The sequence below is a fragment of the Dipteris shenzhenensis genome, chromosome 13 (genome assembly GCF_047967505.1).
Source record: "Dipteris shenzhenensis isolate YYH24624 ecotype China chromosome 13, Dip_SZ_1.0, whole genome shotgun sequence".
NCBI lineage: Eukaryota > Viridiplantae > Streptophyta > Polypodiopsida > Gleicheniales > Dipteridaceae > Dipteris > Dipteris shenzhenensis.
The window spans coordinates 333,066-349,999 of record NC_141608.1 but is presented as its reverse complement, the minus strand read 5'-3'; positions in this window follow the sequence as shown (position 1 = coordinate 349,999).

The window sequence follows — 16,934 nt, the reverse complement described above, 5'->3', positions numbered from 1 at the left end:
CCAGACATTTCGACCAACTCAACGCCAAGTGAGATGTGAAATATGTGGATGAGACCATCCCATGTCACAATGTCTTGCCAAGCCAACCCCACCACAACCAAAGCCGCCTAGAACAGACCAATGGTGCGATTTTGAGCATAAATGGACAAATCATGAGGCAGCTGATTGCTATCATAGGATTCGTTACATGAGGGAACAGACTATGCAACAAGCTATGAATGCTCCTCATGTTCCGAATTATGCACCACGAGTTGGGCATCCAAACTACAATGCTTCGGGTATGGAAAGGGCGCAACCAGTCTTAGGACATCAGCCTCCCTTGCCGGGTCAAGCTGTGGTTAGGTATATCCAACCAGAAGAAGCCACATTTGAAGGGACATTAGTTCCAATAAATTACTACGGGGAAGAATTTCCAGACACCCAACCAAACTATGCTCCATCAAATAACTTGACCTGTGAAACTTCCAACATTATTCTAGAAGGGAACTACCAAATGGATCATAACACATTATGGTTCATAGCCAATGGGTTGGCCAGACATGGGGGACCACCTGGCCCTAGAACTCACAAGTGAGGACCACCTCAAGGTGCACCTCCTGGTCCATGCTACCGATGTGGAGAAGCACATTGGGTAAGAGATTGCCCTTACGCTAAGAAAGAATAGCTAGCAGTACCGGCTCTTCCTCCGCTGACCAAATATTGTATAGACTGCGGCATCAAGCATTTAGTGCAAGATTGCCCTGCTAACCCAGACGTCAAGGGGAAAGCCCCGGTCACATTAAACATGATCACCATGATTCCCTCCACTGGTATGCCAAGCTCCTCCGAGTCTGATATAGTTGTGCCAATAAACATTGTAACAAGGGCTCAAGCGAAGGCAAATGAGGAAAAAAGGGAGGCCACACCTAGTGAGAGTAACAAAAGAAGTAAACGAGAGAGTTGGAAGGCTCGACGTGAGCAGAGAGCGGCCAGTCGAAGGCACCAAACAGAGAATAGTTTAAAAGAAACCAGTGTGACTCATGAGCCCACGCCTAATGAAGAACAAGAAATAAGTGGGGGTAAAAACAAAGACAACAAAACGGGGAGCGACAGACAATCGGCAGGGTTGGTGCTAGTAGAGAAACCATGGGAAACTTTAGATGCAATGCTGCAAGCATATGAGGCCCGCCTAAAACCATTGGAGACTCTAGAGGAGAGATGGAGGTAGTATCCAGACCCAGCTTTCGAAAAGAGGCAGTTGGAGATGTTCCAGCAGCTAATCAAGGCTTCATAAGCCTTGGAAGAGTAGTTGCGGGCTACCAACAACTAGAGAGAGTTAGATTCGAACCCGAAACACAATGATGCAGGGAAGGGTATATGCTCATCAACCCCAAGAAAGGATGAGGAGAATTGCTTGGAGGAAAGAAACGAAACAAGATCACCAACAAGCAGTGATGAACAAGGTTACCTCAAAATCAACATACAGTCATGTATAAACGAAACAAATAAAAAGATAATGATACCAAAAACTAGCATCCCAGAAGTGGACGAAGATTGGGGAAATAGGTTATGGGACGCTGTGAAGAAACTTCGAGAAAACAAAAACAAAAACAAGAAAAAGGAGACACCGCCTCTTGATGAAATTGACTTTGATCAGAAAACGCTTGAATTAGAAGTATGTTCGGAGGACGGGGATGCGGGATCTGAAAAGTCAGAAGACAGCAAGGCAGAAACCATGAAAACTCTACCCTTGTATCAAGGAGAGTATGAGGCACAATGAGAAATCTGCAAGTTGCCTTCACAAAGAATCCCTCCTCCGCTTGAATTGGACATATCGAATCTGGCGGCAATTCTGTCAACACCAATAAAGTGCACTTTGCCTTTGGCAGATGTGCTGAAATGCAAGCCGGAAGCTTGGGTAGAAGTAGGTAATTACCTAAGGAAATTTGGGGTAAACGTGCCAATAACGGAAAAAACTCCCAACTTCAAAGAATCATCAATCAAATGACAGTACAAGCCTATGCCTCTCAACAAGGTAGGGACTATTGTGAAGGAGAGGACACTAACACCACTATCCCGGTTCAATATAAAGGGTTACAAGTACTCGCAATCTTAGATAGCGGGGTAGGAGTGGCCATTGCTATGAAGGGGATATGGGAATCATGGGGTAGACCGGCTTTACAGAAAACAAGAATGAAGCTAGCTCGCAGATGGGCATGTTGAGCGACCAATGGGTCTGCTTGAGCAAGTTGTGCTCACTTTGTGCGGGGTTGAATACGAACACACATTTGTGGTAGTAGACTTTGGAAAGAACCCTAACTATGAAATCATCCCTTTATGAGACAACTAAAGATGATTCAAGATTGGGGATTCAACTATATCTACTTGTGTCAGCAGAAAGCTATAACTCGTATCAATCTCACAAATCACACTTACAGAGATGTAGCAAGAACACCAGTGGAGGACTTTGATTCTGCCACAGAGACAGCTCGATCTACGATGCTGTCATGGGTCCAATCATGATATCTGGATGTGCAGGGCTTCCGACAGTGAAAAGGAGGAGAAGGTGGGAAATGTCTCTAAGATTGATTTGGATTATATTCCTGATCCTTTCCCAGAAGATGACTTTATACCAAATGCATGGATTGATGTTTTGGCAACAATTGATACTTGTCACACGGCCTTAAACTCTTCTGTGATTAGGAAGGCTATGATATAGTCCCTCTACAAATGGTCCAAGTGCATCTCCATGATAAGGACAATGATCCAAAAGATGAATCCTCACTCGAAGTCCATGAGCAGAATGTTCAATTGAACATTTGTGAAGAAATCTCCATAAGAGATCTTCCATCTGCAAGCACGGAGGAGTTAGACGATAAGGACAGTGAAGTAGAAAACAGAGATTCGAAATATCATTTCTTCTATGATGCTTTTGATGAACTTGATGAGTTTCAGGACGACCCTGACAGCACAATGATATAGCTAAGAGACGGGCAAAAAATTGAAAATTCCGGCTAGCTACTAAGACATGAAAACAGAAGAAGGAGATAGCGTAAATCTAGACCCTCAAATGAGAGATACACTCCAGAATTCAAGGGAAAAACGCACTATCTCACAGCGGTGAAAGCCAGAGATTGGGGTAAAAAACAAGATCACAGGGTGTTATTTAACAGAAACAAAACCAGTCATGAAAGATAACATAAACAGATCCAAAAACGGAAAAAAGAATCAACAAGATGGATCAGAAAAGGATACATAATCTCAGGGCTCAAACATGACCAAACAAGAGCGCAAAGCAAAGAAACAAGAACAGAAATTGAAATCCAAAAACGAGTCGACCACTGAAATGGAAAGCGAGGATGAGAAGAAAGATGCAATGAGTGTTCCTTCCCATTTCAAACGCTATACCATTGAGGACCGAAAAATTGTAGTACAGTAGCCAATCAGGACTTCCCAAAAACAAGGAGAGTCATATGAGGGCCCGGAGAACGCTAAACGAATCGATCTGGCTGAAGTGGGAGAGGAGCCGAAGCCTGCTTACATCTCCACTGACCTAGAGCCTGAAGAAGAAGAAGCACTAATCAGAACACTCAAAGCTTACAGGGATGTGTTTGCATGGTCCTACAAGGACTTGAAAGGGGTGGATCCAAAGATCTGTCAACACACTATTCCTATGAGGGAAGACGCGAAACCAAGCTGTCAACGTCCTTACACCTATAATGACAATTTCACAAAGAAAATCGAGGAAGAGATAGATAAGCTTAAAGATGCTGAATTTATCTATGAGATCGAACACAGAAACTGGGTATCACCAATAGTGGTAGTCCCTAAAAAGAATGGTAAATTGAGGGTTTGTGTCAATCTCAGAAAGGTGAATGCAGCTACAATACGAGACAACTATCCTCTTCCAATCACTGACCATGTAATAGAAAGAGTAGTAGGCAAGGAAGCTTACAGCTTCTTAGATGGTTTCTCTTGATACAATCAAGTGTCCATTGATCCCAAAGACCAACATAAAACTGCCTTTGCTTCTGAGTGGGGGATCTTTGCTTACAGAGTCATGCCCTTTGGGTTGACCAACGCTCCTGCCACATTCCAAAGATTAATGAGCCATGCTTTTAAAGAGTATCTATAGGATTTTCTAGAAGTTTATATGGATGACTTGTGCATCCATTCAAACAAAAGGAATCAGCATGTAGAACATCTTAAGCTCATCTTTGAGAAGTGCAGAACATACCGAATTTGCCTTAACCCTGAAAAGTGTGTATTTATGGTTAGGCAAGGCAAGATTCTGGGACACATAGTGTCAAAAAATGGCATTGCAATAGACAGCGAAAAGATAAAAGTAATTGTTGAATTACCAAGGCCTACAAATGCTAAGCAGGTCCAAGGATTCATGGGACATTGTGGATATTATCGCCGATTTATCTACATGTACGCTATGATTGCTAAACCTCTTTATGGCCTCATTACTATCTTTATTTGGACGAAAGAATGTGAAGAGTCATTTAAAAAGCTCAAGTCTTGTCTGACTTCAGCACCAATCTTGAAGTCTCTCGACTAGAACCTCATCTTCCATGTCCACATTGATGCCTCAAATTTCGCCATAGGTGCCATACTAGCACAGCCAAGTGAGAAGAATATGGACTTTCCAATCTCTTATGCTAGTAGGCAATTGAATCAGGCAGAGTAGAATTACACAACAACAGAAAGAGAAGGCTTGGGGATGATTTATGCAGTCAAGAAATTTAGACACTACTTGTTGGCCAATAAGTTTGTCTTTTTTACTGACCATCAAGCCTTATTATACCTAGTAAATAAACCATGCAGTACAGGACATATCATGCGATGGTTTATAATCTTACTAGAGTTTGATTTTACTGTGGTCGTTAAAAAGGGAGCACTTAACCAACGTGCAGACCACTTGTCATGCTTGTTGAGTGGTGAAGGGCCATCAGGAGTGAATGATGATTTACCAGATGCCTACCTCTTTAACATTGAAATGATTCCCAAGTGGATTGAGGAATATGTACCATTAATGACTCTAGGAAGACTAGACATTCCACTCCCACTGAAGGAGAAGCAGGCATTGGTTCGAAGGGCAACACCTTTCGCCATGCTTGCAGGACGGTTATACCACATGGGGTTGGATGGAATCTTACGATTGTGTATTGAAACGTCCGAGCAACCTCATTATCTTGACAGTGCTCACATTACAATAGGTGGTATCCACGTGGCGGGAAACCAAACTTTAAAAAGAGTACTCTGGGCTGGAGTGTGGGGGCCAACAATGAAAGCAGACGTACATCAATATGTACAAAAGTGCTTGAAATGTAAGAAAACACCGCCTCGCCCTCATGCAACATTTCAATTGCACCAAAATGGAGCAAATATATTGTTGACTACCTAAAGCAATGGGTGTTGTCGGAAACGGTTAGTTGCGCACGGCTCAGTGCAATTGAACTAGAAGCAAGAAACTACGCACTAATAGAAAATCAGCTGTACAAACGAGGAAAAGACAACCAACTATGGTTGTGTGTCACTGAAGCTGAATACATAGGAGTTCTAGAACAATCTCATGCAGGGTTGTCCGGAGGGCACTTTTCTGCAGAAACAACAGCGAAAGCTATCATGACTGCAGGATTATGGTGGCCCACTCTTTTTCAAGATGCTGTAGAGTTTGTCAAACGGTGTGATGTATGTCAGCGGGTAAAGGCACCTACAAGGAAAGATAATATGCCCTTGCGACCAATGATGGGTGCTCGTGCTTTTGCAAAATGGGGAATAGACTTTGTCGAACCCATTAACCCACCAGCTTATAGGACTCAGGCCCAATATATTATTGTGGCCACAGATTATCTAACTAAGTGGGTGGAAGCAAAAGCAACGAAGAAGAATGATGCACGGACAACATCATGTTTTCTTTATGAACAGGTCTTTACACGCTATGGATTGCCAATAGAGATTGTGAGTGATAGAGGAACCCACTTCTTAAATGAAGTAATTCACTACTTACTCAATGAGTTCTTAGTGATTCACAACAAATCTGCCCTCTATCACCCTCAAGCAAATGGACAAGCAGAGAGCACAAATAAGATTTTATGCACAGTGCTCACGAAAATCGTTGAGAATTCCAGAGCTGATTGGGAGATGAAGCTTAACGCGGCACTCTGGGCATATAGAGTAGCTTTCAAAATGGCCATAGGAACTACACCATTCAATCTAGTGTTTGGCCTTGATGTTATCTTGCCCATAGAGTTTCTACTCTCGACCTTGCAAGTAGCGAAAAATTTAGACCGGACAGGTCATGAGTTCTCCCAATGCCTTGATCAATTAGAGCAGCTCGATGAGGTTCGCCTAAAAGCAGTTATGGGTATGTATGCACAAAAGCGAAGACTCAAGAAATTCCATGATGCCCATGTCATCAACAAGAATTTCAAAATTGGAGATTTGGTCCTTGCATACACACTACAGCAACATACGTCCAAGCTTAAGAAGCGTGGGATGGGCCCTTACATCATTCATGACTTATCTCATAGTGGAGCGGTCCATCTAGCCACACTTGATGGCGAGCCTATGGCTAATTGGATTAGCGACTGCAGAATCAAGAAGTACAATGAGCCATTAACGAATGAAATATTGCAGAGGTTGCATGAGGCCAAGCAACACAAGCAACTTAAAGATGACATTAAGAAAAAGGCTCAAGAAGAGGCTAAAGAGCGCATAATCAAAATCAAAGACAAACAACGTGGGCGAATCGAAATGGAAACAAAATTCAAACGTTTAAAGATAAATCAAATGACGTCCACAGATGGGGAAGAAGATCCTATAAGGCCATATATAATTATTTGCCTGGGAAAAGAGCAAATAAAAGAATATGCACTCATAGATTCCGGGGCAGACATAAATAATATTTCCTATGAAACATGGCAAGCAATAAGTGAGCCACCCCTGACAGCAACAAAACTAAATATCTCAACATTTGCGGGGGATACAAAAGGGCCAAAAGGGTATTTAAAACTAACAGTGATTGTCAATAATGTGGATGTAAGTCACAGGTTTTATGTCATGGAGCCTGGTGAACAGATAACTCTGGTAATTCTTGGCTTGCCTTGGCAAAGGACTTACAACGCCATACCACTTTGGGGAAAAGATACATTACAATTCACTGTACAGGGAAAAGATGTCCAAGAACCCTTTCTCAGCGAAGAATGCTACCTTCCCGATACAGATGACCAAGAAGATCACCAAAATGACAAATTAGATCAAGATGAAGTCCTTTCAAAAGAATCAAATGAACAAGGACATGCCACGCAAAAGAAGGCGGCTAAGAATTCAAAAGTCTCTTCCCACGCAACACAAAGCATTTGGATACCCAGAAAGCTTAAAGAAGCACAGGAAGCGCTGTCGCGAATCTGGGTACCAAAAAGACTGTGTCCGACATCACCAACTCCAAAACCAAGGCCACGGCGTGAACAAGAGCAATCTCCAAAGCCAACTTATCAAGACATCGGTAGGAACCAAAGAAAGAATAGAGCATCAACAAAAAGATGGATACAGAAAAAAGCTCTACAAGCACAAGGCTACTATGAAGGCACTGACTTGATTTGGCTTCCAAAGGAACGAAAACAGCAACTTCTGACAGTAGAGATATCCAAAGACAATATGCAAGAGAATCCATGGATATCAAGACAAAGATGGGTCAAGACGAGTACTCTTGAAGCTTAGGGATATTATGATGGGGAAACCCACATATGGGTTCCAAAGAGGACACAGCCAGAAAGAGTACCAACAAAGAACATGTCTCAACCCACGACCACACAAAATATCCCAACAAAGACAATCCGACAAGTGTGGCAACCAAAAAAGCAAGAGGCTCAGCAAAAGGGAGACACGGGCTCTAGCTCCGCAATCCTTAAAGAAGATTTGGTGATAAGAACAGTTTGGAAAAAGGAGTCAGAAAGGAACTCTGCTAGCAATAAAGAAGACAAAAGGCTTAAGAAGACTACTGATGCAGAGATGGCTCCAGACAAATACGAAGGCGATGAGCCGGACATAACTGAGGTAACAGCAAAAAGGACAATCCAGGAAAGAACATTACAGTTACAGAGATTGCTCTTTGGTCCTTTATGTGCAACCCCTAAGGTACAACAAGGTAAATCATTGCGAGGGAGTGCACAAGCCTTGACATCAAAAGCCCTTGGATCATATTGTTCCAAGACGCTTCACGTACACAGCATACACTTTTCTACATGCATTGACTGTGAATACATTTAGGGCCACCTTACATGGCCATGCATAAGACACTATTTCTACCACCCATGCATAGGCAAGTCTTGGCAAACATCAAGTCAGGATGACTTAGACTATGTGGGGGGGAGAATGACAGTCGGCATGTCCAACTATGTCAGTCATTGAAGGGAAGGGTTAGGATAAAAAGCTACAGAAAAGGGTGGAATTTTTGTTTTTACTAATCTTACCTGGCAATAGTAGGCCACACAAAGCACAATCAAGAGTGGGGACCACTGTACATGAACCCCTAGGCGTGAGTAGGCTCAAAGCCAAATTTAAATAGCCCTGAATGCTAATTCCTAAGTAAAAGCTTAAGATTTTGGCCTAAATTTGTCAAAAACAGGTGCCAAAACTTAAGTCCTCATCACTTTTTGCTTAGAATTCATGATTTTATGATTGAGGGTTTTTTTGGGAATTTTTCAATATTTATTTGCTAATTTTTCCTATTTTAAAGCTATTTTTGGCTATTTTTCGCTCAAAAATTAATAACAGGAGATTGGAAGGTCAAAAAATTATGGCGGTTGCAAACGGTTAAACTACAATGCATGGTGAAGCAACCAAGAAGTTTGCGTTTCGTTTGGAGAAAATTCAAAAATTTCACTTATCTGCAGCGACCCTGAAACGTAAAATGAGGCTAACTTGGGGCCAGGAGCTCGGATTTGGGCACGATTTGACCTGTAGTGTAAGTAAGGGACCTATTGGGCACAATGGTGCGATAAAACACTAGGGGTAGGTCGGGCACTTTTTGAGTATAAGCACTTAGGCTCACTTTTTCAATTCATTTGCATTTTGTGTAACTTCACCAGGGCATGTTCAATACACATATATCAGGGGGGTATAGTCAGAAGTTTCATAAGCTTCAAGAACATTAGACACACGTGTCGAACAAAAATCAGCTTTTTGGACTTCATCTTTCAACTGCCCATAGCCCACATCAATGCCAACCTCTTCATGAACTCACTTCACAATTTGGACACACGGACACCTATTCCAAGCCCATTTTCCAAAAAGTGTCCAACTTTACCAAAATTGGCCTCCACAATGCATTCAAGCATCTATTTTATGATCAAACCACATCAAAATGCTCACCAAAGCACATAGATCACAGCCATGTCATTGCATGTTGGATTTGGCTCATGTTCATTAGACACGCATGTCTAATGAAAACATGCAGGATGACCATCATGGCATGAATAGCTTGGCACCATCATTTGCACAAGAACTATGATCAAATTTTCTATTCTAAGTGTCAAAAAGCATTCAAGTTCACCTTTTTTTCTGCCGAATTCACTTCCAGAGCATTCTCTTTCTCTTTCACTTCATAAACACTTCAAATTTGAGTCTAAAGCACCCTGGGTCTTTTGGTATGTACAGCCGTTGTCTATAGTACAAGCAGTCGTTAACCAAGGTATAGTAGGCTATTAGGGCCTTGTCCTTTTCCGATGATCCACCTGATCTAACGGAGATTGGCTAGTAGACTCGCATTTTGCCTTTGATTCTCCAACCCAATAACATCATTCATTGTAAGCTCATTTGATTTGCCAATTATTTGTCTCGGACTTAGGTTAAGCTCAACTTGAACTTGTTTTCCATTCCTAAGTTTCAACATGGTTTTCTTTGCTTTCCTAGAAAACCTTCTCTTTCATTTGTTCGGTTTTTGTCTTTTTGCCTCATTCTCAGAGAGAGTTTCATCTGATGCGTCATAGAATTCCATTTCGTCATTCTTAGCATCCGGCTCCTTAACTTCTTCTAACTTTTCAGCCAGTTCTTTCTCCTGAACGTCTTCTATAGAAGAGATCTCCATCTTTATCGGCATGATCAAAACATTCAAATTCTCACCACTAGTACTTGCATACCAGATCCTTGACGTATCTATTCCAGGTCCTTCTTAAATGATCTCTTCATTCGTAACTATCACTAGTGATATCAGACTCTTCTTCAAGTTCAATAACTTGAACCATCCTCACATACACGATGTCATAACCATCTTCGTCACAATGTTTGACAGCATGTACATTAGTGCACACGTCTAAGCACGTCTAAGATAGCAAGAATATCTCACCAACCAAATGGTCCTAACTCATGTTCTGGGATGGATTTTGCTATGTAGTCTGAAGAGCTCGACGTATCGGCTCCATCACCATTTTCATTGATTCCACACAACCATAATGGCTTGCCTTGGACTAGCCATGATGGAATAGAATCATCCTGAGCTATGGTCGAGACCATGTCTTTGACCGGCGTATTGATGACATCCTTGTAGGAATGATCTCGTAGGTCAATGCGAGTAGTGGCACTCGGCTGTCGTAGGTAGATGTAATTATAGCCCCAGTCATCTTCAATTGACGCATGAATGGGCTTCCTTCCAAAGTCCACCACCGCGAAGGTGTGCTCATACTCTATTCCACATGAAGACACAACTACTTGCTCTAGCATGCCAATTGGAGACTCGATGAATCCATCAGCCAACTAAAGCCTCATCCTTGTCTTTCTTAGGGCTGGTTTACCCCAAGACTCCCAAATTTGCTTGGTGGCTATCGCTATGCCTGCTCCACTATCCAAGATTGCCAAACTCTTGACATCAGCATCAACATCATATCCAACACATATACCTATGATAAGTCATCAAGAAGAACAATTTAGTATGGACTTTAACACGTTAATGTTCATTTTGTGGGTCAGGCAAGATCGCCAATGCCAATGGCTTTAAAATGAGCTCCTAATGCACCATTGGGACCTTGTTACAATTGTACGGGAGACCATTTGGTAAAGGATTGTCCTTACCCAATGCAACCAAGACCTACTAATGTCTCTTCTTCGATTCCAGCTCTTGCGCATTATTGTCTTGGAATCTACGGGTAAAGTAGTATTGCCATCCTCACCCTCACAGTAGTTACCTACTTTGTTGATGGGAATCGGCTCATACTTCACTCTTTTGGTCTGATCTTCCTTAAGTGTCTCATTAATGTTCATTAGATGAGAAGTGTGAATTCCCATCTTGGTCAAACACTTTATGACCTCTTGCCATAACTCCGGCTTTACTTGAAGCACATCCGCCAATGGTAGCATCACTTTCACCAGTGTGGAAAGCAATGCTTGCAGATTAGCCATGTCTACTACGTTTGGAGTCGGATGGTATTGCGAAGGAACCCTCTTGACATCCTTGACACTGTCATCATCTCCCAGGAAAGAAGGCATTTCTTTCATGGTTGACACTTTGCTGGACTTGGATGAAGCAGGTCCTGCAACACCATACCTAAATTCCAAATCGAAGTTTAGTTGTTCCTTGTCTAGGTCTATTTCAATGATAGGTGCTTTACCCTTGTTGTCTTTGGCATTCTTTTCACGCAATTTTTTCCAAAGAGTTTTCATCCAATCCTCATCAGTTTCTTTAGGAAAACTGTTTGGCACGAATGTCACGTTTCTGTTCAGTGTCTGAGCACCTTCGAGCTTGTTAACTTTTAATGCTGAGAAATCATGGCTAAAGTGCACAAATCAGGTAGAGAGTTGAAACTCAGATCTACTAAGCTCTGGCACTCCAAATCATGATCTAACCACATAGGCTTGTGCTCTAAGGTATGAAGAATACACCCATAAAGTTTCATCAAGTTCCGGGAGCATTTGGGCACCAAAACCCCTCGTGAGACAAAAACGTCCCAGTGTGAGACAAAAACATCCCAGATGGAAAAGTGTCACCAAAATGACGATTGAGCACAAATCCTCAATCTACATGCTCTAAGGATCACACGTACGGTCCTGAATCACAAAACAAAGCTTTCTACAAGCGGCTATGGCCACGAGTATAGCTCGCACATGTATGCGATGACTACGACACACACATGCATGCAAACACCACATGAAGCACATCAATAGCAAGTACGAACACTAGAGAACACATGTATGCAAGCTCATAAGAAAAGACTCACCCGTTTGTGTGTAGGAAGCACTAGAAGATCACCGCAAACTTTAGACAAGAGATCTCTTCTCTATTTCATTCAAAAAGAATCCCCTTACAAATTACAAGTGCCGGCTTATATACCCAGCATTGAGAGTTCATAACATGACATCCCTAATCCCTTGTGGGCTTCTAAACTCACTCATATTTACAAGTTGGAAGTCGTAATCGCCCAGTTATTACAAGATATGTGAGATTGAAGTTACAAAAACGGGATTTTTTCCCGGTGAAGTTTGACTGTGGCGAACTTCGGCGAAACACTTGGTAACAAGTTCTAACAAGAAAGTGATGAACAACCTAGTCGAGAAAAGCTTTGGAAACCACACAGTGCAACAAATGACAACCATAAAGCAAGTGTGGAGACCCACCAAAGCAAAGCCTCAACAACAACAACCACAAAAACCATGAAGCACTTGGCCAAGTAACACAACTCGACAGGTATGGAAGGTAAAGACTACTGCGCCAAGTAAGGTTCATCAACAAGTGAAGGTCAAGAGGGACTTCACAAATGAAGTTAAGATTTGGAAGCCAAAGAAAGTTCAACCTCAAAGCATAATCAAGCAGGTTCCAAAGACATCAATGAAACATTGGATCTTCAATTAAAGCTGTTTTGATTTATGTCTATGCTGTTGTTGAGTCAGACATGGTTAGACTTTGTTCATCGACAGTAAGGCTATTCCAAGTTAGCATCATTCGTGAAGCCAGCGCGTTAATGTCCAAAAGAAGTTGAATCTTCAAGGTCAATCATGTGATGAGCAATACGGGACAACAATTGTAAATAGTAGATTAGGTTAGTTAGGATGTAACCTCATCAGAAAAAATGCCCATGGGACACATCGTACCATGACCTTGTTTCTTGCATAGCATGTTTTTCAATGCATTACTTTTCATCGCATAATAGGGTCGCATTACATGACCTTGCATTAGGCACAATGTTTGGAAACTCTTGCACACTCCTACAAGCATGACCGATCGTTGCATGTAGTGCTTCGATTAGGTGGGGGGGAGCATGAGTGTGAGACAGGTCAACCGTGAGAAGAGTTGTGTGTGTTATTAGAGTTGTACTAAATGAGTATACATACACATTGGGCAATGTGCTGAGGAAGTTATTTTGTTGTGTTTTATTAATTTTTTTTTGTTTTTATTTTGTGAAGTGGAAAAAAAAACCCAAATGCACAAAAAGGCACTCATTTTTGCCAAAAGGTCACGATATGAGCTACTTCAAGAGTCAATTTGGTGTCTATAGCATAGTGCTTGTTATGTATATACTTAGGCTATTTTTGATAAGAGTAGGTAATTTTTAGTCTTTTTTCTTTAAAAATCATAAAAATATAAAAATTCCAAACAGGCTCATACAAAAAGAGAACAGTCATCAAATGCCGGACCTAGAAGACACACAAGAGCAGCTAGTGAAGATTGAAAATCAAAAGAAAGGTTAAAAAGATAGTTGCTATGAGGCCAAAAAATCTCAACAACAAGATTCAGCTCTAAAAATAGATCCAGAAGGATTTTGAGTGTGGTAAACATATTAGGGGACTCAGGGAAGCATAAGGAACAGGACTAGGCAGAAAAAGTGCAAAAATGTGATGTCATGAATCACGCGCGCCCATGTCAAGCTTGAGATTTTTGGAGATATGACATCACCAACATGTTAGGCATGTCCTAACATGCTGGTGATGTTAGGCATGTCCTAACATGTTGGTGATTTTTTGGAGATTTGACATCACCAGCATGTTAGGCATGTCCTAAGCTTCAGTGGGATGTGTTTGACTTTGAGAAATGATAAGTGGAGTTGAAGTTATTGTCAGTTTTGTTGGACAACTCCAAAATATAGACTTTAAGATCTACTGAGATCCAGAGATGCGAACTCATATCGAACCACAAGACAAGGTAGATCTAACATAGGTGGAACTAACCATATGAAAATTTCCAAGATGCCACCTCAAAAAAGGCCAAAATCATCAACAACTGCAAAAGATACTACAAAACAAAGGAACCCATGTTTGAAGGTGATAAAGACATTCAAATGTGATCAAATTTGAACCAGAGCATGTACCAGACAGGTTAAAGCTGATGCTTAAAAAAAAAGAAAAGAAAAGAAAGAAAAAGGCCAATCGTGCCTGCTGTCTTGGATCTGCAACTTGACATCATGACTAGCATGTACTTATTGTGCACAACACAAATCTATGCTTAATTTCAAATTTGGATCAAATCTGCTAAGAGGAAAAACGAGTTTCTTTTTATCTACTTTTAAAGCTACAACAACTAGAAATGATCTCTCAGAGCAAACAAAAACCTCAAACAAGAATAACAAGTTGAACTTCAAGTTACATGGTGATTACAGGTCAATAGTCTACCAATAGAAGGCGACCTTTTCATCAGGCGACACAGTAAATGAAAGAACTTAATGCCAGGAGGAGGTGCGCAAAGCCACCAGCTATGCCATCTTCCATAGTTAATACTATAATAAAGATCAACTTTGAAGATTGCAACAACCCACTAGTTTTGAAAGCCAAGGGCACTATCACAGTGTCCGAGGATGGACACCAAATTAGGTGGGGGGGAGATGTTTTCGCCAAGTTCTACCATGTTAAACTTCACCAATAATTTTCCATTTTTGTACTTTAAATCCCTTAAATCTTGTAATATAGGGGCTATTACGACTTTCACCTTGTATATATGAGTTAGATTAGAAGCCCATGAGAGATTAGGGATTTCACATTTTGAATCGACAGTGTCAGGTATATAAACCGGCACTTGTATTTTGTAAGGACACTTCTTTTGGAGCTAAGTAGAAAGCTTTGTTTGCAGAAAGTGGTGAGTTTCTAGTACTTTCTACGCACAAATGGGTGAACATTTTCTTATGAGCTTTCATTCATGTGTTCTCTAGTGTGTGTACTACATATTAATATACTTCTTGCCTGCAATGTGTGCATGTGTGCATCGTAGTCATTGCGTAAATGTGCAAACTACTAGTGGCCATAGCCGCTTGTAGAAAACTCCATTTTCTGATGTAGGACCACATTTGCAATCCTTAGAGCATATAGAATACAGATTTGTGTTCAGTCGATTGTTTTAGTAAGATTTTCACGACTAGGTTGTATTTGTCTCACGAGTGGTTTTGATAACCAAATGCTGCCGGAATTCAAAGATATCACATGGATGTCTTCTCTATGACTTAGAGGACACATATATGCAATGAGATCATGATTTGGAATGCCGGATCCTCGTAGATCTGAGTTTCAGCTCTCTACTTGTGTCGCACACTTAGCTTATGATTTCACAGTATATAGTGAATCTAATGGCATGGATGGAGTCCCAGTAGCATAGGTAATCATGTTCCATCACCTACTGTTGATTTGACACATTTCTCATTAGCATATCATCAGTTTCTATCATAGGTTCATGTTTTGAGCGCATAAGAGATTCCCATGGCATTTGGCATATTTGATTCACCTAGACTGACAATCTAGTGTGGCCTCCGACGGTCTAAGTCTTCGGTCCCCTCAGGGTATTGACATTGTATATGCTATTCCGCATAGGCTGCTATACTCGATACAATTCACAGTCGCTCCTTGTGAGAGTGATGGTTGGTGATGTGTGCGCAGAAGACAAACAAGTATGTACAGTGCAAATGTGCATGCTGTGCTAGACAAAGAAGAACACCATAGACACGCGATTGGTGAGGGTGAGCCGTGCTCCCCTGTATGTTCCTCTAACTTAGCACACGGCTAGAATGAGAGATAGTCCTCTCCACATACAATATGATAGTTAGTGTGTGGCTCGCAAGTGTTATCTGTACACTTGGATCAGTGAGTTAGTCTCGGGTGTCGGACACATAGTCCGTTAACTCAACATTTCTCCCACTTAATGTGGTTAACATGGAGGAAAAGGCAAAAAATCTATACAGTATGTACTAGAATGAAGGATGCCATCAACTTCATTCTACACCCATCGACTCACAACATTGCGCAAACTTGTCAGAGGAGAGACTCTTTGTAAGAGCTTCAACTGCGTTCTCTGTAGCATGAACCTTCACTAGTTCCAGCTTCTTGCTTGCAACACAATCCCTTGCAAAATGATATCTCACCTCAATGTGTTTCGTCTTTCCATGAAACACCAGATTCTTTGCCAAAGCAATAGCACTAGCACTGTCACAATATATCTCTGGCAAACTTTGTATCTGACACATATCTCCCACTAGATGAGCAAGCTAGATAACTTCTTTCCATGCCTCATTGGCTACAACATACTCCACCTCAGTAGTAGATATAGATGTACGATCTTGAAGTACTAAATGCCAAGATATAGTAGATCTTTTGGTATCCATGCAACCTGCATAATTGGAATCCACATATCCAGTAATGGCTACATCTCCTTGACCATAACACAACTTGCGATCTGATGTGCCACTCAAATACCTAAGAATAGTCTTTATTGCATCCCAATGCTTCTTTCTAGGATTTGACATAAATTTGCTAACAACACCCACTACATATGCAATGTTTGGTCTAGTAGCTACCATAGCATACATAAGACTGTCAACACCTGACACATAAGGAACCTTAGCCATAAAGGCTCTTTCCTCATCTTTTGTCAGCCTTGTTAAGTGTCAAGTAGCAGGCAATGGAGTAATCATTGACTTCCCCTTCTGCATATTGAAATGCTATAGCACTTTATGCACATACTCTTGTTGAGATAAATAAAG